This window comes from Mastacembelus armatus, chromosome 23 (assembly GCF_900324485.2).
Source record: "Mastacembelus armatus chromosome 23, fMasArm1.2, whole genome shotgun sequence".
Lineage (NCBI taxonomy): Eukaryota > Metazoa > Chordata > Actinopteri > Synbranchiformes > Mastacembelidae > Mastacembelus > Mastacembelus armatus.
Window position 1 is genome coordinate 7,460,497 of NC_046655.1, and position 23,292 is coordinate 7,483,788.

The following is a 23,292-nucleotide window of genomic DNA, read 5'->3' on the forward strand; positions in this document are numbered from 1 at the left end:
ACAGTATCTTTGGTTGTGGTGTTACAGTATTGTTAGCCTTTACTGTGTTTGGATGATGGCAGTGGCTAGTGGAGGTCAAGGGGGCCCTATTCTCTCTCAAATGTAGCAAATCTTCATCTTGTCCACCTTGATAGAATTCCCCCTCCACTGGGCAACCTTTCAGTTGTGCCTGTTTGCTTTTCACACCCCAAGGATTTTCAATCTACTCCAGCTTAGAAGTTATGATATGCATTATGGCCGACAAATGTGGGCAAGCTTGGGTATCAGGTTTTTATGTATTTTGTTGATATCTTGATTGAGATTTGTAGCAGAACAGAGCAGAATAAAGTGGACAGGGGTTATATTAGGTTTAACCTGATGTTAGTGTTCCCTGTAAGTATGGCCCTGTGCTGGCTATACAGAATCCAGAGAAGGCAGAAATGCAGCTATGCTCAATGCACCGCTCTTATATTTAGCCTGAACATCCATTTTCCCATTTTTCTTCTTAGGATGAAATATGCACATGCACACCCTGCATCCGTAGAAAAAAGCAGACACGCAGTGTAAAGTCCAAAGTGGTAAGTGAAAGCAGTTTTCATTGTCCTTGCATGCCCAGTGTTGTGTTTTCTCCTAGATTAATGTGTCCGCTGTAATGAGCCACATCAGTCATAACTGTTGGTGGGGTTTGGCTTTAAAGTAATAAGTCCTGGGTGCTGAAATGACAAAGCAGCAGAGCCAGGTACTAGAAACGAAAAGAAAACAATAAAATATTTATTATATGGTCTGGAAGTTATTAATCTGATTGTAATAGGAATAGAGGCATGTAGATGTTTCTCATAATTTCCCCTTATGACTTATAATGTGCTTTAATTCAACAAAGCAATGTATTTTAAATCAATAACAAAACTGTAAATATTAGGAACTAATTTCTTACATTATTTGCAGCTATCATAATTCAGATGCAATAATTTGAAAAGTTGTTGGGATAAAGGATTTCCTCCCCTAGTAAATGATTTTCAGATACCAAGCCATTAAGTTTTATGCATTTTTCAACACTTCATTGTGAATGGATGTTATCTAGTTAAAGACAGCTCTGTTTTTTTTTTTTAACTAATGAGACAACATGGTGTTTGTCACCAGGTCAGTCCACAAATGTGTTTAAAGAATCTCAGGTCACCTAATGGGAGTCACCAATTATATCTCCGACATGACTAATGTGGCTATTGTATTGATTAGATCTCTCTCTTACACTTTTGTATCAATACTGCACCCATGCACATACACACATACCTTTCCTGACAGGTTCAGCTGGTAATGTTGAAGGGAAATAGGAAAAACTTTTAATTTTGTGTTTGGAAGTATATAAAGTCAACATGGCAGTGATGAATCAGGAGTGGTTTGTGTGTGACTTTGAATGGAATGATTTGCTACAGGCATGATCCATATATTGTCAGTCAATAAACAATAATTACAAGATGAATTGCTTAAATTGAAATTGTTTAAATTATTCAAAAGGAGAGTAGAGGTTTTATATACATATGTGATTTTAGGTTTGAAGCTGGAAATTGTAGTCCATTTACTTTGAATCGTAGGTTTATTTAGATATCATGCCACAAACCTAAAGGAGAAAATCTTCATTGTTGCGAAGTGGGGCCCTTGAGGTACAGATTCATGATTAAAGTGTGTCGGCAGGAGCAAGGATGTTGAGTGGCTTGGATGTCGAACCAGGTCCACTTCCCCAAGAGCCCTATTTTTTCAGAGTGAAGCAGAGACCAGATTTTCTTTCCTACCTAAAAGAGATTTAAATATTAGTTCTTAATTTGTTGAGTATTCAGTTAAATCTTCAAAGATGAACTCTTACTCCATATCTGCTGGCCTAAAAAAGCCTTTCTAATCATTGAAAAAAGTGTAATTGCCCCAACACTGCAAGCTGTACTTCCTGTGTAGACATATATAAAGATCTACAGCAATTAAGTATATCTTTGGCTGCCTTAAAGAAGCTGCAGTTTGGACTGAACAGCCCTCTGCTCACATTTCCAGTTTGAAATTGATTTCTTGTCATAGATCAGAGACCTCTTGTCATTCCATTTCCAATCCTCAAATGGTTTCTCTGAGCTTGCTAACTGTCGTCCCTGTGAGTGGGCAAACAGGGAGAACCTCCACGGGTCTTTACCCTGGGCACTCAGAGGAGTCGAGGGGGTAGAAGCAGAAATCAAAGAAACTTGGATCGTTCTCCATTGGCAGCCTCTATTGTCTAACTGATACGGGATTGGTGGAGAAGGTGAAAACTGCGGGGTGGGGGTAGATGGAGCTCAGGGAAAGCAACCCCCTTTTTTCTAATCTTTATCCACCATTAACCCCAGTGCCCCAGTGTGTGGCTGAGATCAGGGCCATTGGTCAATCCCCCATTCACTACCACCCAGAATATTTTAAAGTTAAGCCCCCTCGCTTAACAAAAAGTCTTACTCATCAAAGGTTTACTTTCCCTTCTTTGCTGCTCGTCCTTCCTTATGCTCTCAGTCCCAAGGATCTGCTGCCATTTTCATGCACCCTTCTCTCTATGGTCCACTGTTTTGTCTTCACACTAAGGGAAGGGGGAGGGAGAGAATTTGAAAGTTTTGGAAGTTCCCCAAGTTTCCATATTTCAGTTTAATGAGGTTTGGTTTGGGGTCTGATAGTGTCATGCTGTGAGCAAATTGGAGCAAAAGTGGAAGGACCAGTGACGTCCTGCCCTTTGCTGATAAAGAGCTGTCCTGTTTTTAAAATACACTGTGGAATTATACTCACATTATTTTTCAGACCTGATATTTATATTGCCAACTTTTTTCTTTGGTCCTTCTTTGCTGGTGGGAACACTCCATGTGTAACCCATCACATCACAAAAATAAAACCAAGGCTGAATTCAGTCCAGATCTCATACTTCAGATGAACATTCCTCTATACTATATCTTTTCTTAGCAACCATCAGATATTTATCTTGCACAGTCTGATGTGATAGAAAAGTAACTGAGGGACAGAATCGAAAAATGAGAGGATGTAGAGATGCATGGTAGACAGCGATGAGTGAAGAAAAAAGATTGCGTGAAGAGTGTTTGTCCAGAGTGTGCAGTTGCCATGAGAATGGAGTTAGAAGAGGGGAGTCGAGAAGGCACAGATTGAGTATTTCTATCATTCCTTAAAGAGAAGATAAAGAGGCTCAATGAATATATTGAACATTATATGGCTGCCTATGCTGTTTCTCGCTCTTTGTCTTTCCCTTGTGTGTCTTTTATCCAGTTGTTTTGCCCAATTTTCATGCTGTTGTATAGGGGAGTGAATGCTTTTGGAAATTCTGCGGTCAGCAAAGGTGGCCTCACAATATTTTGGGGCCCCCTTCAGTATTTCTGTGCTTGAATACTCTCACATTAGAGATGACTGATACTGTGGAAATGAGTGATTGCAAATACGGCATTCACCAGCTTAATTTCTATAAACGAGCAAGAATCTAGTGTTTCATTTGTTATTCTTTCCCTGCAGCTTAATTGGAGAAATGTTGGGTGCGGAAACTGGACTCAATGGCATCTTTTCAAGAGTCTGAGATTATTGTGAAACCTAACCCGAGGCAGGCATGACATCAGAGTGGCCTGACATTAGTTTGAACTCCTTATTTCAGGTGGGAAGAATTATGGGGGGCTTCACTCACAGGTGATCGTGTCCAATGAATCGGTCGCACACAGTTGTGTATTCTTCTCCTGAGGTCGAAATGCTGATTGTCCTGACAGGTTGAACTTGTGTGTTACCACCAAACTGTCACACAGCTTCATTTTCAGCCTGCACACGTAGCCAAAAGTTTATGTTAGCCCTTTACAGTTTAGTGTCCTTTTTCTTATGAAATAAACTGAATCCACTGTATTTTAACCTACTGATGAGTTCTGTTTATATCAGGAACTGCATGTTATGTTGGAGTGATTTAGATCTATCTTGAGTTGTCTACAAATCAATGCTAAATTGTCATTATGTTAATAATACATATTGTATGTTATCCATAGACATGAGTTTCTAGGAAACACGTTTCTGTTTTTGTACTAAATCAACCTAAAAAAAAGTAACAATGGGGTTTCGACTTCTCGTAGTGAAATAATATATTGTTTAAATAATGACATATAAAGAAGGTTTGTGTAAATGTAAATGATGTTGATATGTTATATATATATATATATATATGAGATTTTCTTTCATGCATATTTAAATGAAATAATAGTAGTTTAATATAGAATATATTTCTTTATATATAAAGTTTAAAAAAACTAAATTTTTCATTAAATATTTGTATTCAGAAAATGACATATGTACCATATTTAACATTCTTAAGATTCCTTCATGAGGTAGCCCTCCCCCCACCCTCTCTTTTTTTCATGTAAAAGTTTCAAATCAAGCCACACGGTCACAGTCACTGAAAAAAGCTTTTTCTCCAAAGGCAACAAGCCAAGTCCTTTGTTCAAAATGATCATTTGATCGTGGCTTGAAAAGGGATACAGGCGGCAGCAAAATTCAACAAGAGCTTGGAATCTGACTTCCTCACCGCAAACCACAAGCCTAGACAGTGCAACCGTTGCTACCTGGTTGGAGGCGAAATAGGCAGAAAGCACCCATGTGTGTGGAAAAACATACACACACTCACACAGCATGCTCGATTTGGGTCATGGAGCTGACAGACAGTGGAATGTGAATGTGTGTATGTTGACAAACTCCACTGCACTCTGAATGGGGTTTATGATTACACCTCATCATGCCTGCTGCATCGGTCCTGTCCCCGGCCCCCGATCTTTCTCCCTCTCCCTCTCCCTCTCTCTGCCTTTCACGTCCCTTTCGCTCCCTCCCTCTCCCCATTTCTCCCTCTCACCACAGTGCCTCTTGGGCAATCATGTGGTCACACTACCTGACTCCTTGCTGCTCAAGAGTGCAGTTGACAAAAACAGCCCGAGGCCCGTCATGTGGAAAAGATTCAGTCGGCACACAGCATACATTCTACCCCCCACCCTACAACTCCTCACTTTCTCCCACTAAGTAACTGAAGCACCGGGGTGTTGCCTTCTTCTGCTCACCTGTGAAGGGAAATGGCATGGATTTCCTCCTGTCTGGGTGTGTGTGAGAGAGTGGATATTTTTGTGTTTGCAACTTTGTGGCCACAGTGTGTGAATGCTGCTTTAAACAGTGCACAAGTGCGTACGGTTGTATCTGTGTGGTTGCACCAAACCCTCTCCCTCCCACACTGCATGAGGTGCAGGCTGTTTCTCTGTCAGTTGAGTTGCACTCCTCATGTCATGTAACATAAAGCTGGCGGTCAGTGAGAGCTCTCAGCTGTCAGTCAGCCTGGTGGTCCTGGCCTGTCGAGCTGCTCACCTGTGTTTATTGGACAAGACCTACTCCACACTACCAAGGGAGAACACCTTGTCTCTCCTCTCTTTTCTTTTTCTCTTTTCTCTCCCCTTCTTTCTCTTTCACTGTTTTTGCCTTTCTATCATTCCCTTTCTTCTTCTTTCTCTCAGTCTCGAACCACAACGTCACTTTTTGTTTAGCTTTTTTTCTTTTATTTCTTAAATCCACCACCACCTTCCTTCCCATTTCTTCTCTCAGCTGTCCTCTACAGTTTATTTTTTCTGGTTTTCTTCCCAGATTCTCTTTTTCTACTATCCTTTTGTTTCCCTTCTCCCTTTTCTCCCGCTGTCCGTTCTTATTTTGTATTATTCTGGGACCTCTTTGTCACTCCTTCGGTTTAAAACCGCACTATTTCTTTAGCGGCGGTGTTCATCTCTTCTCTGCACCTGGCTGAGCACACACACGACCATGCAGACACCACTGCTACACTACTGATTGAAACTTGTGTCTCAAAGTTGCTAATGTTCACTGAAGCATTATATTGTAGATAAAGTAAATAAACTAGGTTACCGTGGGAGAAATCTCTGGAATAGACTGCAGTGATCTGCTACACACACATGTATTCTTGCACAGAGGCACACACACATAAACAGACACACATACAGGTCAGTGGCTGAAAAGGCGTCAGTGATGTTGAGGTGTGAGTGGAGCATGGGGTGGAGAGATATTTTCTATGGCTCAGGAATTTCACAAGTTTAATGTTTTTTGAGGAGCTCTCTAGAAAAGACTCAACAGGCTGAAGCCAACTACACAATCATTGTATAGTATATGTCTATATTGCAAAGGACATTCATGTTGTGCTTGAAGCCAACTCATCTACAGCCAAAAGTAGTCTTGATTGGTTAAACTTCTTTTATTCGCACCTTCTTTATTCAGAACTCTGTAATTCTACATTTCTTTTCAGAAGTTGTATTTTCATTCAGCTTAACTCAAACGATTTTTTTGCAGGAAAGACTTATTAGCTAAGCTGGTTAGCACCTTGGTTAAACGTGAGTCTGTCTCTTTGTGGCTACAGGGTTCTCAGCCAGTGTCCGCTCAATGATCCCTCAGTTTCGAGGGCCACACATCAGAAGAACCACACATTCATATTTGCACCTGGTGTTATTTAAAACTCCCTTGTATTTGATGTGCTTCCATTCTATGCAGTAAAGTGGTATAGGTGACATGGTAATACATTTGTATTGTGCCCAGTGATAAATACTCTGCCAGGTCTTACTCACTCCGCTGATTCCAAATGTGTCCGGACAGTGACTGCATTGTCAAAGGCATGGGGGTCATTCAAAACTCCATCTCCCTCCCTTTTGCCTTTTGTCAAATATTTCTGTGCGGGTGATAGTTTTCTCATTTATTTAGTGAATAGTCAGCGGGTGAAGAAGAAAGAGAGTTTTACATTATGGAAATGATGGAATGGGTTATAATCTCCCACATATTCATCACTGCAGACATTGGACCCTTGTGATACTGTCCTCCATTTGGCTATTGTTCCTGTTCTCTTTCTGCGTACCGTTCCCCTCAATGGCCAAAGCAGGCTTTAATCCTGTCTCTCTTTGGAATGACAATGTTTACTAGCTATCATTCAATAAGGAACCAGGAGCATGACACACATCCCTCTGTCAGTAAATGCTCTGCGCAAAAGCCAGCTACAAAAGAAAGGTATTGTTGGACGTCTGGGGACAGGCTGGAAAGGACAGGATAGTTCTGCAAAATGACTGGACATTTCCAGCTGCGTTCCGTAACCTCGAAACCTTGAAGGACTTTAACTCACCTGACTTCCCAGTCTTGTAGATACTTGACAATGAAAGATAAGCCATGTTCAGGACTTGAGAGTTTGCCTGTGAGTATAACAGCACAAATACATGGCAGCGTTGGGTAATTATTGTCTGTAAGTAGGGATTAAGGTAGTGGATGTTGACAGTAAAGTGGCTCTCAGAGCGTTTGTTCAGCACACCTTTGTGTGGAACAGACACATTCTTGCCAAGGTGTCTGTGCTTCTTTATCTGTTCTTCTTTCACATCAGCATTGTTGTGTATGTACTGTTCGCCAAGAAGTACGGGGTATTTTTCTCAATCTCATATCTCTTATTGTGAATGGAGCACAAGCGAGCTATTAAGATTACTAAATATCTTAAAAGACCGAAAAACTAATCCAGGAAACCTGAATGTCTTCCTTTATTTTGTTGTTTCCTTTGCCCCCTCAAAATTGTTTTCCCTTCAAAGTCTTGACAACATTAGGGATTAGTGTCAGAGCTGCTAACAGTCATTAGTGTGTTTTCACCATTGTGCCATGCACTGTTTTCTCCCTCCACCCCCTAACCTCCAGCCATACCTCCTGCATGCCTCCTACTTTTGTGCCAAGTGAGAAATGAAAAACAATCGTTACGACCCCCAGCGACCCCTCCTGAAGCACAGTAAGTTAAATGGTTTGTAAGACGTTTAATTACCAAATGGTATAATCGTTATTCATCTCATCATTAGATGTATGATATTAAGTGAATTGCCTCCCCTGGGTCCCTGTGTTTCACAGATCAATAGATTTAGATGGAGCTTGAAGGGGGTGGGGGGCTGGGTTGGCAGTAAAAACACTTCTGAGGCCCCTGATATAAACAGGCATGGCTCCTGTGATGCACAGTGGTGACATTCATTCATTTATTTATGCAATTAGCTTTTATATAGGTTTAATTATGCTAATTCCTGTGTCTGCACCCAGGAATGGCAGTATGTCACTTTTTAAAATGGATTTATGGCTCCTGGGTTTATTTTTAAGATGATGAAAGAAGATGAAACAATGGACAAGGTTATGGCACTGCAGACTTCCCATCAGCAGAGTGCTTGCGTTTGCACTTTGGGGCACTTTGTTGGTATCGAGCATTGTTTGAAGGCATTGTGGAGATTGCTAATGCAGCGTGTACACCTCTGAGGCCTAGTAGCCTGCAGCTTGATATCGCCTGTATTCCCAATGTGAATATGGCTAAGTGGTGATCAGGGACTTGCTGCACCACAAGCTGCTATTCACTGCATCCAGCACTACTAGCCTGAGTTAATTGTCCATTATCTACTATTATCTAATCTCTCCCTCTCTCTCTCTCTTATTCTCTCTCACTCATGATTCCAGCCCCCACTCAGTATGCTGTATCCACTGCTTTTTTCTGTCTATTCTAGCAACCTTAGACCAGTGTTTTAGCCAAGTCCTGGCAACTCAGTTCAAATAGTAATAACGATTCCCTTTGTTCCTGAGGTACCTCGAACAGGATTCTGAGCATGAAGCCAGCAAAGGACCCTGTCCATTTCTTATATTATCATCTAACCGCTTGAGTATTAGTAGTATTCTCATCTTGTAATAAAGATTTGAAGAATATTCATTTAGAAAAATACACAGACGTACCAAATACATTTGAATCACACAGCTAAAGACGTATTTTTAATTATGGATAGCAGTGATGAAAGTATCTCTCCTATTTTGGATAAATAAACACAGTTAAGTAAAGCTTTCCAGAGACAACCCTCTTCTTTTACTCCCTTCAGTTTGACAAGGTGATAGATCTTTCTGCTGAGGTGTTTGAGGAATCCTCAGAAATTTCACTTGATGGCACTGTTTTCCTTTTTGCTCCAGCTGAAGCAACAGGGCATGTTTTATGTATGCTGGGCACAATTTGAAAAGCCTGGCTGTGCCACAGATATGTGTGTCTGCCTTTCTCTTCCTGTCCCTTGGCACTGAGAAACAGGCAGGAACACTGACAAACAATAAAATCATGCACTGTACTAGTTTTAAAAAATCATTACGCTTCAGATAAAACGGTTGAAAAGCAAGCGTACATTGGAGCAGTCACTGTACAATATTTCATACATTTTTTTGTGTGTTTTGGAGTGTTTCCATTCTTTTGCTTGTTGGTTGAAGGATTTTTTTTTTTCATGTATCTTAAATCTTGAAAATGTATATTTTAATTTAAAAAAAACAAAAAAACCAGGAATTTTCTCACTCTTCAGCCGTTTAAAAAGATTAAATTGCGTCCCTCCTGTGCTGCCAGGCGTGGCTTTAATAATTACATCAACAAGGGGATACATACTGTAGGGCCTGGAGTGTTTCTACAGTTGATTTCAATCCACACCTTCCTCTCAACTACCACTTGATATATCTCAGACACACATACACCCACACACTCACATACACACACTCACACATGTTCATGCATTTTAAAAGGCTTTAATTTTTTTTGTAGTTTAGACTTTAGAAATAAATAAAAAGTATTAAGGCATAAAATCCAGTTGAAAGGGACAAACGACTGCCCTTTGTCCATTACTCTTCCTGCTGTCTAACAGGGAGGGGGGATTAAATTGAGTTTAAATAGGGGTTGGATGGATGGATTGGGGGTGTGTAGGGTGGTGGGGGTCAAGATCATATTAAGTGCTCACAAGGCAAATGGTTCAGCATTAGGAAGTGTTGGTCTGGTGGCCCTGCCTCATGAGCAGCCTATATAGACGCAATACATCACAGTGAAAAATAACTGGAGCTTGTATTTCAGCATTGTGCGCATCATAAATAAAGGTGTGCCATGTATAATTGAGGCTCGTGCATGGGGAACTCGACTGGAGATGAGAAATGGAAATCTGTGTACTGGTAAATAGATAATCACACAAAAGTAATTGAGGTTTTCAAACCCCAATCTAGTCTGCCAGCATGAGCTCGTTTGCATGTTAATCACGTCAGTGATTTCCCTTCATCACAGGGAAGTCCGTGCACACTTCCATAACCAGCTTTTAATTGCATTTAAAATGTCACAGAGGTGGAACACATGTAATTTAGCCAGAACTGTGTCCAAATTAATGGGTACTACTGAGACGCTCCATTGGACAGGGTTGGAAATGAGAGAGGCTGTCCATTGTTTGGGTCTTTATTAGAGATGCCTCAGTCTTTCAGTCTGTCCATGATAACATCTCTACAGCACCTTTTGAAGTGTATATCAAGACTTCAGAATGAAATCTGACGAGCATTTTGCGAACAGCTTAACGCCACAATAGATGCGAACGTCTTGCAAAATATGCCAAATGGATGGACATTAAAAAGGTGGAAAAAGATACATCAAAGAGAGAGACCACAAAGTCATAGTGATGGGTTTTAAATGGGGAAAGAAATGGAGGAATAGTTTATTTTCTTTTATCGCCAGGTGTTCTTTGGCGTATAAATTACCAAGATGATGTTTCCATAACACAGCTTAGGGCACTCTAGAGAGGGGAAACCTGCAAAACAGACCTATTTAATTTTTCATAGAGGTGGACCATCAGGAGCAATAAGCCAATATTCCTTTTTCCCCTTTTCCAGATGCTTTCTACACCACTGTATCTTACCAAAACCCAAGCCCCTCTTACTTTTTTTTTTTTTCAAAAAAAGAAAAAAGTTCTGCCGAGACCTACATGAAAGGAAGGAACTGTTGAAATGTTAATTTTACCATCTGCTGTCGAGGCCTGCTACCTTTTGTGTGTGTGTGTGTGTGTGTGTGTTTTTTTTCTTTTTTCCCTGCCTTCTTTAATTCCCAGTAGTTCTGTTCTGTTTCATGAATGTGCTGCTATTTTGGCTGTTTGAAGTCATGGGGTCTCTACGAGCATGGCTTTGACTGGCTGGAAAATACAATGCCACATGGTGGATAGTGGAGCCTGTCCCGTTAGTTTCCTGTTTAGAGTCCGGTCCCTCCTGGTAACCCTGTTTTTTATACCAGTCCCAAGGTTCCAGTTACGCTCCCATGCCCGCCTCCAGTACACAGCCTGTCAGTCTTTCTTGCTGACTTGGTCTTGCCCACGCTCTCTCTCTTCCCTGAGTCTGCCCGTCTTTGGGGACCTATTTCATCTGTTTATCTTAATGCTGAGGATTTTAATCACTCGTTTACAAGACCCCTAGCACCTTTATCTAATAACGTTTTTTTTTTCTTCTTCTCAGCACATAGTGTTGCTAGTTTTTCCTGTAAGCTCAATAAACCTCAGCAAATCCAAGAAAGAAATGAAATTCTAGCCGATTGTGTTTCTCCATCTTTTTTCACCCTGTCTTCTCATCACAAAAGTTGACACTTTTAAAAGCAAAAGTATATTGCCAAGTTTGCTGTGAAGATTTTGCCAAATGGATAGATTCCATTGTGAGATTTGATAGTTGGCAATTAGGGTGAGACATCCTGTGTGCAGAGTTGCTTAGCATTTTCCTTGGCTGGGACCAGATTGTTTAGTCTGCTCTCATTGTGAGCTGTTTCTGAGCTGCAGTTGACGGTTGTTTGCAGAGTGCTGGGGGAAAATGTGAGAGGGGCCAGTGCCTTTCTCTATTTATTTATTTTCCCCGTCCTTGGAACTGGAATCTGATTTGTGTTCATGTTTCTCTATTCTCTCTGAGCGGTTTTTAAGTGTGGCTGCTGAAATCTAGACTCTGTATGACCTCACTGCGCGGCCTGTGTTTCATTAATGACCAGCCCTGTGGTTTGGGGAGAGGAATATTTTTCATATGACACCGCCTTGCATTAGCGGGGAGCGGCAGCTGCACAACCACAAAACCATCCAATTTTGTGGCTTTGAAAGGTGTGAAAAGTTCAGCTCCCTATAGCAAGCCTTGCATTTATAATTATGCTCAGTGTATGCAAGAGTGTGCATATATGTGTCAAAGAGCGGAACTACTGAAGACTTGTGAAAGAAACACACACAACATCAAAAAAAAAAAAAAAATCACCTGCCAATGAAACATTTGTCTTTCATTCTCCTTGGCAACTTGTAAAGTAAATAGTGGAGATATATTTCAGAGTTAGACTATGCTAGGCCTTAGAGAAGCCACCTAAAATAACAAGCAGCAGTTGAAAGTGGAGTAAGTAGCATTTTGACAGCTTGATTCATTTGTAATAAATATTTCATTTCAACATGGCTTTATACTGTTTGGACCCTTAGAGTCCCCAATACAAGCAAGTCTTTTCAAGTTTTTTTTTAAGTGCCACATCTGGCATAAGAGGTATTTGATTGATTTCCCAGGCTTTGTTGGAAGCAACTCACGCAAGCCACACAGCAATTGACTAAGAAGCATGCAACAATTCACAGACACATGTAGCAAGCTTCTCCACCCCTCCCCTTCAAAAAGTCCAGACACTAGACTACTGTAACTCTGTTTGGTACCTTGCAGGATATTGAATATCCAAAAGGAAACCTCAGATTTGTCCCGTCCCAAAACAAAGAACCCTTGTGCTGCTGCCCTCCTCTTCTCTTTCCCTCTCACTTTAAAGCCGTACTGATGCTGTCATCTCAACACAACAATTTCTCTGAACAGACGATAGCATGTGTATATTTCCAGGTTATTCCTACTCATTCATTACGGTACTCTTCTACAGTCCTGGCAGCATTAAGTGTTGTGTTGTCAGGTTGAAGGCGAATGGTTGGAACAGGGAGAGATTGAGGTTAGTCAGGGAGAGTGAACAAAGGAGAAGATTACCTAATAGTCCTGCTATGTATTTGAAGTGGAGCCTGCTGTTTGTTTGGGGAGATTCGGGGCTGGATGTGCAGGGAGATGTCTCGCAGGCGGCTGATGGGTACTTTTAAGCTGTCAGAAACATCCCCTTTGCCATTCGTCTTCCTGAATAAATGGCAACAGTCGTCAAGAGGGGCAAAAAGCAAAACAGAGAAAAAGTTAATGATGTCTCCCAAGTTCACAAAGTGTTAAAAATGTTGCCTCTAAGTAAAATTGTATAAATGAAGTCTCCCTCATGATGATAGCATGAAAGCCACTGATGCACGCTCCAAACACTATTTCTGGGGTCTAGTGTTATGAGATTGTTAATGAGCCTGCTCTCGTCTTGTGTATGTTTGTAAACAAGAGTCTTGCAGCTTGTCACTGGGAATAAAGTTATATATGAGGCTGACACCAGAAATTCATTCATTGTCAAAGCACAAACATCATCAACCTGGTGTAAACCACTTAATTACATGCTAAGACTGTATAAAACAAACTGAATCAGGGATACATGTGTGCATCTGAGAGCAATTTATTTAATTTGTTGTATCATTTTCTTAGATTAACCTCATTAAGAGAACACATTAAAACAGAGGATTGAAAAGGTACACTGATTTCTTGATGAAAAGGTTGTGATCCATGCAACATACTCTGAATATCTTATAAGATGAGTCAATTTTGAGAACAATACACTTTTCTTATTTAAATTTCTTAAAGCTGCTTTTGGACAGTATTACCCAAACCACTCTATTGATAACCTTATAAAGTTGTGTCACAGAATTTCTTTTTTTTAATTCCATAAATTGCCTTTCCTTTCTCCTGTGATTTTGAACAAACAGTTACAACGCCCAATTCTCTGAAATCCCTGCCAGCCGTTTCTGTTTTGATAAATTGTACATCTAGTCCTATTTTCAAAGTCATCAGCGATTGCTTTTTTGCCACTCAGAGCACTGAACATGGACAGCTTTTAAAGGTAGTGAGTAGGTCTGATAAGTGGCTCAATTCTTGTACTAAAGCATTTTACTGAAGGTTTAATAGCTACTGTATAATCAATTATAATGTATTCTCCAACTGCAAATTTCCTCTAATATAGCCCTTCTGCTCTGGCAAAAAAGTCCATCTGAATATTATTGTGACCAGCTTTTTAACATTACAAATCAATTGCATGATTTTAAGTAGTTGGATTCATATTTTTGTTGTAAATTTCCCCCAATGCCAAATGGAATGGTGCCTTGTATAAGTGGAATAGCTAACCAATTTCAAAGTAGTGACATTTTTTTTTTTTATCCCAAAGCTGATTCTCTGTGTTTGTGGTACATTATGGTCAGTTCCCAGTCAACTGTATGTGGTAGTATAAAAACTGTTCATCAAAACATTTCAACCTAGTTTGAACGCATTGAAAAGCAATAGGCTTATGAATCATCTTGCTGTTCCAATTTAACAGAGCATACCTTTCAATGACAGCGTGTACCGGCACATCATCAAAGTGAAACTTCCAAAGTTCCGCTTAACTTGTTGCTGAAATAGTTTCTCGTTTTCAAGAAAATTGCAGTGCGCCAAGTCTCAAGAAGTGTATCAGCGAATCTTCCCTGAAGGAAAAATTGCCACTTGCATACTTGTCTTTGACCAAAGTGAAGCCCTCACCCACTCCAGGGGAACATGTGCTGTTTAGGAAGATATAAAGGAGTAATTTTATTACTCGGTACATCTCCCCTCAGAAACCATTTCATTTCTCCTTTCAGCCACCACAGAAGCCTTTATTTGATCTCATATTCCAGAGGATGACTGCCTCAAACCGGTCGGACTCCGTTTATTTTCATTTGGAAAACACATTTAATGTTGGAGAAGTGGAAGTGGAGAGCAGGGAGTTTAGGTGTGGAAGGGACTGAGGCAAGTTTCTCTATCACATGTTAAAGGATAATTCCAGTTTTTTTCAGTGTATTTCCCATAAATGTGGCTTTCGATCCTCTATGGCTTGTGCTAACATTGTGGTCACCTCCTCCGATGTAGATATTCAGGACAATGAGGAAACTTGTGCTAAACAGTGTATATAAGCACCATAAGCTTCCTAAAGCTTCCCAAATAAACATGACATGAATTTACATGAATCATCTCAAACATTTGTCTCTGAGTCAGGCCTAAAGTAAACAGAGAAAGTAGCTGCTTATAATGGCAATTATACTAATGTATAGGGATCTTTATATGTTGGCAACTTACCCTGTATGTTCATCCGCTGTCTGGTCTGTTTACATGTGAGTCTGACTTTCAGTTAGACTTTGTTATACTGTCAACAGAAATTCAAAAAAAAAGTTAATGCAGTGGCAGATTATTAGGAGTGTGAGTCCTTTCGCTCTACCAGTTAAACGTATTTATCTGAACCAGAGGAAATGGACAAGGAGCTAAATCTAATGGAGGTGCAGACACATAGATGGAGGCAGAGACCTAAAGGCAACACAGCTGTCCCAAAGACAACGCAACTCAGGAAACGGGTGCTGTTGTCTGGGGTCGCCGCTCTCCACAGCGCAGCGATGAAGAAAGCTTTTGCTTTAAATTCCAAGGTCCCTCCCCAGAATACACTGGAAAAAGAATACAGCAGCTGGCTGGACAAACAAACAGCTCTCCTGAGGGCAAAAAAAAAAAAAGCTATTACTGCACATTTCATTTTTTTCACTTTTCATTCTTGTCACTTTTTAAACTGTATAATCAAAAGAAGACTACCAAATATGTCTATTTCTATTTCTTGGCCTCTAATGCTAGAAAATACTTCTTGTAAATACCTAAGTTTGTGTTCATTCAGTGAAATTGATCTGGCTGGACACCTTTTACCCCTTGCTTTGAAACTGCAGACCTTTGGAAAAGTGTGCTGTTTATTAGGCAGCCCAGATGTAGCTGGTCACTTGAGAGGGAGACGTCCTCATAAACTTTGAGCCTTTAGAGCAGGCACAACACCCACAACTGTAGAGTCAAAATGAGCCCTCACCCACTCCCCCCAGCACACACACACACACACACACACACACACACACGTAGTTAGACCTTCTTTAAACTCCACATCTTTGACTATTTACTAAATCCTGAACCAGTGCAGCTGTCTGGAGGAGCCCAAACCTTTTAAGAAGTTCCACATATCCCGAAAAACTTCCTCCCTCTCCCTCTTATTTATCAGTGTCTGATTCTGTCTCTGTCCCTGTGCCTGCAGCACCTACTGTATATCCTCTCCAGCCCATGTCTGGTGACAGCACAATGAAAACATTTTCGTGAAAAGTGTCATTTCAGTGCTCCGGAAGTCCCACTCACCTGAATAGTTCCTTCTCCTTGTCTCGTCTCTCTCTCTCTCTCTCTCTCTCTCTCTCTCTCTCTTATTTTTTTTCATGAGGAATGGAGGTGTATCGTAGCCTCCACTGGGCTCAGTTCCACACAATGAATTTCCTCCAGATGTAATTCCTATCCCCCACCCTTCACCCTCAAATTAGTGGCTAGTAAAAATTAGGTTTGAATTAGCCGCGGTGTGGAGAATAGAGGAGTTTGAAATTTCCATATAATGAGTTTATTATTCTTTGCTGGAATGCCATTTTCCTGAATTAATTTGATCAGGGTTTTCAGGTGTAATTGATGTCTAGCTGAATGGTGTTTTAGTCATGAATGGATAGCCACTGTGTCAGCAGTAAGTTAGAAGCCCGAGGTAATCGGAGGACTCTGAAGTTCACTCTTAAACACTAAGAACCAAAAGCTCCACATATCAATAGCTTTTGGAGATGATTCCACAACTTCCCCCATTATGTAATTCATGGTCAGTGTTGAATTTTTCTGTCGTCCTGCATGGAAGTATTTTTCATTACTACTTGCAAATGCATTGACAGGATTCCTTGGGCCTTAGATAGGGGTTGTTGCATAGGGATATACAGGTGTTGTGCTCTTTTGAGTGTCACTGGAGCTTGTCTTGCTGCCATTCAACTGTGTAGCCATGGTTCTGGGAATGATAATCTCTTTGGCAGAGCTGGAGCTGTGGGATCCTCAGACACTACAGATCACTGTCATAAATGGGTTTCAGATTCATCCCTAACAGGAAATCTGAATGCATGAAATGACTGTTGTATCTCTCATTTTATAGCAGTTCCTTCATCTTGATGACATCTTAGTGGCCAAGAACATAAAAAAAACAACTCAGTAGCGTGTACTTTTAACTGCGTAAGAATCTAATTTAAACTGCCACTGCCTTTACTGTATGATAATATCTACTGCTGTTAAGAAGAGAAGTTGTCTACCCTGCTCTGCTCTTTCATCTAATTTCTATCTGCTGTATAACAGGTAAACTGCTGCGAGCCGCACTTGCTTGTATTTAAATTTACCAGCCGAGTCTTTGATTTCAGTAACTCATTTCATTCAAATATGCTTTTGAAGAAAAGCTTTTTTTCTGTCTTTTGTATTTATTTTTTTAAGGAAGGGCTGGTAGGGCGTAGGAGGCGTCTGTGGTGGTGGGAAAATAAGAGGGCCAATTTAACCTGGCGTGTCTGTCGCTAGTCTACCAGCTCCTTCGCTTCAAGAGGCTCGGTCAGCTTGAACTGTCTGACTTCTGTCATTTTGATCTCTTTTTATTTTTCTGCTGTAATGTATACTTTAATTCCCGCCCGCCTGCCGTCTGTGTGTAGCAGCGGCATCAGCAGAAGCAGCTGGAGGGGAGGCGCAGGTATCATTAAGGCTCGGAGAGGCACCAGTGGAAGGCTGCTGAGCGCTATGCGTGGCTCCTTGCAGCGTGTGTTGATATTTCTGGGCCCAATGAATGTACAGCCTAGTGGTTTTTTTTTTTCTTTTTTCAATAGGAACCTGAGGCCCCCCACCCCCAGCTGCTTACTTGGGCTGTTGATATTGAGTCAAGCAAACACTCTCTCAGGGATGTCCTGTTGGGCACTCGGCCAAAGTCGCAAATGGAAGTCACATGTGGAGAGTCCCAGAGGAAGGCAGTGAGGCCTCAATTCACACCCATCAACAATACTTTTTTTGTTGACTTATAGACCATATAGAGATCGAATCAATATATTTATCATTGTGATGGTATTGTGATTTATTATTGTGATGGTAGGATCTGCCCTTCCTACCATCTTTCTCTTTTTGCAGTGAAACACATATGCAAACATATTTGGACACCGTCATTATCAGCCACTTAATAGGCATTTCATTAGGGATTTTCTGAATACACAGTACAAGGCAAGTTGCCATGGATACCCTGGTGCTTAAGTACAGTATATTAAAATGGTGCTGCCTTCCAACCACTTATATAATCACTAGTCCGTAATGGTCTCTGCTCTCTGGCCATAAGCAACATATTGTGTGATTAACATTGCCCAGGACTAAAAAGAGCCCTACCCCTTCATTATGCCTTATTTGGCTTTGTTATTTATTTATTTATGTATTTGTGGTCAGGACTAAGTGGCTCATGAATTGTGCTTGTGGAACATTTGTGTGACAACTAATGAATGGCGCTGATATGTCTGCTCTGTCTGGTGTTTTGCTCTTTGGATGTATTGGTTATCACTGTGTGGGAGTCGTTAGGAGCAGTTGAACATATTTTAGCAGATGGTGAAATCACTTCATTTTGTCTGACTGGCTTTTAAATGTGAGAATGGATAAGGGAAGTCAAATGGATAACCTCCCAATGCAACGTGAACATCAGTGATGCACTTGGGCTCAAATAAATACACCCTTTGCAGTCACTGGAAAGCCACAATATCTTTCCCTCTGAGAACCTATGTCCTTCTTGTGTATTAAAGAGTTCATGCAATCATTTTGCTTTTTTGAATTTTGCTGAATTGCACATTTAGGCATGTCATTTTTTGGCTAACGGTTGTTGGTGGTTCCTAATGGCTGACAAACCTTATGGCACTGCATGTACAGTGCATGTGTTTTGTGTTGGCCTGGTGATATTGAAGTGACGGTGCCAGAAATGATTAGGGATACCACTTTGATGGGCACATGACTTTGACGAATGCCCCACAGACACTGCACTTCATGGTGGCTTTAATTGAAAAAGAATAGTTAGTAGTCGTGCGTGTGTGTGTGTAAACCGTGGAAACGATAGCAGTGCCAGGAGACGGAAAGCAACATCCGTCCCCATCGTTGTCTCGGTGCTGCACTGCATCTCGGTTCCACTGCTCCCCCCGCTGCTGCTGCTGCTGCTGCTGCTGCTGCTGCTGCTGCTCCTGCCAGGGTTGGTAACCAGCTGCTGCCACCATCACCCCTCCCCACTGTACCCACTACACATGGCTACCCCCACCTCTTTTTCTCTCCCTTTTTCCTCTCACTGTTCTGCAGCCACCACATCAAGACGCTGGTGGGCCTGTTTGTCTCCGTTGACCTTGGCAGCAGAAAGCGCTGTAAGAAGAGACATAGGGAATAAATACCTGAAAGGAGGAGGCACACAATTGTCACTACACTGATGTGTAGGAATAGGCATAGCATTCCCCCTAGTGAAGCGAATGTTTCTAAGGCCAGGGGCCTCTTGTTTGTCTTTTCCAGTGAGGCACTCTGAATAGTTTATTAAAGGGGCTGAAGGAGCTTTCTAGCCTGAAGCCCTTAGTGCTGAAAGAGAAATGGGAGAAATTACCAGCATAATGTGAATGCTTAGAGCAATTAACAGCAGTTGTTTAATGTTAGCCCCCTTTGCCTCTTTCTGTTACTGTCTCTTTCTCTCCCTTGCTTGCATTTGCACTCTTGTCATCTCCCTCTCTCTCCTTCGCTTGCTTGCTTCAACTCCCACGGTCTCTCTCACTCTGCCATGATTGTTTAGTGTTTACCCTCTCTGCCTCAGAGCTCAGACAGTTGACACTAATGAAAATGCTACATCTTTTGGTCTGTGTTGGCCTCTTAATAATGATATCATACAGCTGAAATATGCTCCAGTGGAGCTGGGGAGATAATGTGTTATTCAGAGCCTGTTAAATCATGCCAGTGCACTCTCAGAGCTGCGAGTTCAAGTGGTCTTTACCCCACGTTAGGGACTACATCTTTTCCTGAATAAATCTGTCATAGTTGCCCTGGATGCCTGTCTTTAAACCTTTAAAGTTCTTGCACTCTCTGTAACCTCATGCTGTGTATGCCTGCACATGTTTGTGTCTGTTAGTGTAGAATGTATGAATGTCATTTTTCTGGATTCAGTTGTGTGTTTGTTTTTGACTGTGTATGGCACACTCTTGTAGGCAAATGTTAAAAAAAAAAAAAAAGTCCGATTTTGCATTAAATCTCCCAGGCCCATGTGGCACAGCAAGCTGGTGGCAGATGGACCAGCTTTCTGCATCTGCTGTGTGCAGACTGGGGGCTTTGTACTCCTCTCTCCTGGGGAAGACCGAGCCTTTCTTCTTGCCAGTAGATTCCTGTCTGTTGGAGCGACTAAGAAAAACATCTGTGGCATGCAAGGGAGGGAGAGAGAGAGAAAAGGAGAAAGAGGAGGGAATAAAAAAATGGACAAAAAGATTGGCAAACACCATTAGCCCTAAATGTTCCATCTCATTGCCTGTTGTGCTTTGTTTACAGTAGGCAGAAACATGTCGATACATCACATTCAACACATCTGTGACTAGTCCATCTTAATTCCGCTCACTTCAGCTTTCGTCGGCTCCTTTAGAAGGCCGTGGGGACCGGCGGTTTTTGCGGTTCCAGTTAGAGATACTGAACTAATTCATTAAGAGAGACTTGCTCAGATATCTGAATACTTATGTAACACTTCTGTACAGACACGTTTGCTTTTTATCAAGTGGTAAACCAAGCGTTTAAAATCCGTGGCTATGGAGAAAAACTGTGAAATATTTGTCAGCTTGTATGTTTGACTTGTTCATTTTTTAAAAATTAATTCTTTCCCATTTCCACTGAGTCTTCTCTGCACTGACACTGAGTTTTTAGTTTGGCCAGGTGGATACTGTAGGTACATGCTTAAAAAGGTACAGAGTGTAGATAGTGGTGATGACTTAGTGGCAAAAGAGTCATAAAAAGCATGATCTTAGTATTTTGTCTAAAAAAAAAAAAAAACTGTGGCAGCTTTCGGCATGTGGAGGTCTCCCTATTTCTGAACCTTTGTCATCTCTCTCCCCTCTCTGATTCCTCTAGAAAGCACCTCTTCTGAACCCCCCCCCCCATACACACACGCACACAGTTACTCCCGCCACCCTCTGCCCCCTCCTCTCCACTCCCCACGACCAGCCCCCCTACCCCACCGATCAAGCCACTGGTTTTTGTGTACTATTGGTCCTCAGGCGTCAAAACAATCCAGCGGGGCTGCCTGACTTGTTTTAATTAGGCAGCACTGAAACGGCAACTGTCTCTCAGACGTGACCAGGCAGAGGTACTCTCACATCGCACTACTGTAAATACCACAGTAAATACTTCTCTGGTGATGTCTTTGACAGTAAGCGTCAGCTAGTTTCTACTTTTTCCTTTCCCATTTTTATCCACTTTTTGAGCTCTATTTTATATTAGTGGCATTTTCCCCTCTTCATTTTTGATACACACTAATACTTCTGGGCTTCTGAGAATACTTCTTCAAATGCTTCTTATCGGGGAGAGTGGATTTCTCTCTCATTGTTTAAAAGGTAGGTCATTTTCTCCTTTGCAGTCATGGACTTTTTGGGACTTTGTTTGGATGTGTACTTGTGGTGCTGTAGCAGCGCTTTGTGGATAGCGTGTTACTTGGTAATGCATGGATGTGATATGGCTAATTGTTTTTAAGAGCCCTATACACTCTGCCTGAGCACGGTGTGGAGGCTACCAACTGCCGCTCAGCCCTTCACTAATCCCATTCAGACTCTTTACATCTACACACACACACACACACAGACACTTTGACATGCACACAATCAGATCTGAAAGGCAAAGCAGTGAACTGCACTAGAATAAAGGCAGACACACATACCTTTGTGGCAAACGCATCTCTCGTAGCAGCGTCCTCCATCCCCGCTTCTGTCTCCGTTCCCCTCTCATCTCAGCGATGCCGGCTGCATAGAGCGGAGAGCCAGTTCGGCAGGTTGTGTGTGTGTGTGTGTGTGTGTGTGTGCGCGCGTGCACTTGCACAAGAGAGAGAGAAACAGAGTGAAAGTGTTCAGAGAAGCAGATGTGCAAGTAGAGCGAGAGCAGCGCGAGCTGCCTGGTAAGCGTGCAGCCGATGGTGCAAGGGGAGAGCCGGTGAGCATCCTGCGAGGAGTCACAGCGCTCCCCGTGTGAAGCTCCCCTCACACACTCACATATACACTCTTTCATTCACACACAGGACCCACCCACACACAGAGTAACGACACTACACACACAGCCACTCTTACAGATTTGCACCCAAATATACAGATTTTTATTTAAACTTATTTAAAAAAAATAACTCAAATAAATAGAGCAGATTTATAAGTAATTATCCAAATAAAAAAACTGTTAAATAGATATCTAACTAATAATTGCTGTGCCTCTTTTCCAATAAAATAGGAAATGAAATGAGTAGTGTTTTTCCATTATTGTGATATATTTCATAAGCGTCAGGCATAAGAAATGACGGTCTAATTATTTCCAGTGTAGATACAGAAAGAAGCCACCAGTCTTTGTCATAAATTTCCATTTTGTACACTAGCTCCCCCTTCCATTCACACACACAGGCACTCACATACACACTCCCTCCACTGTCCCCTCTCCCGGACTGTTCCTCCTCTCCCCCAACTCAAGCCTCTCCTTTCGGGCCTGCATGTCTGACCTGCACAGGGGACCCCGGTCGATAATTGCCCCGGTGACAACTGGAAATGATAGAATAATTGTCAGGAGAGGCGTCTGGGCTTTCTTTTTTTCTAATGGGGCGAGGGTGATTTAGGTATGCATGAATGGCACGGTGGTGAGGTGGTGAGAGAGGGAGAGGAGGGGAGAGAGAAAGAGGGAGCGGGTGAGGGGGGGTACTGGGGCGGGGGCTGGGTGGTGGTGGGGGGAACTGGCTTGTTTATGATGCCATCCCCCATAAACACAGCTGAAGTGATGACACAGATAGTGTTGCCTCTCCATGCGGTGACACCAGTCGACTTGCGGCCGTTGCTGCTCGACACCCTCGGCGGTGGCAGAGGCAAGCACTCTGTTCTCTGGTCAAGCTCTCTGGCACTCCTCACCTTCAGGTAAAAAAAAAAAAAAGTCAGGCAGACTCTGTCCATCCATCCATCCATCCATCTCTCTGTCCATCATCCATCCATTCACTCATCCATCAATCCTCTGTCATTCATAGTCAACTCCCTGCTCTTGGCTGTGTTTAATGGTTGTGTTTTATTGCCGGGCTGTGTCTCTTGCCTTCCCCGCTGGTCGTCCCACTGTGTAACCGTGCAGCATTGGTCTGCAGGCTCTGTTAATCTGCTGCTTAATTAGTGCTGATGAATGGCTCAGTGTGTGCTCCTGTGTGTGTGTGTGTGTGTGTGTGTGTGTGTGTGT

The 23,292-nt window shown here is 41.9% G+C and overlaps 1 protein-coding gene across 2 annotated transcripts in view; it reads left to right on the forward strand.

The window, feature by feature from the left end:
- Positions 1 to 23,292, forward strand: part of foxp2 (forkhead box P2) — an 89,025-nt gene that overhangs the window by 278 nt on the left and 65,455 nt on the right. For both annotated transcript variants that reach the window (XM_026326756.1, XM_026326757.1), the window contains exon 2: positions 489 to 557. The gene's annotated coding sequence lies outside the window, so the exon portion shown is untranslated. The remainder of the gene's footprint in view (positions 1 to 488; positions 558 to 23,292) is intronic.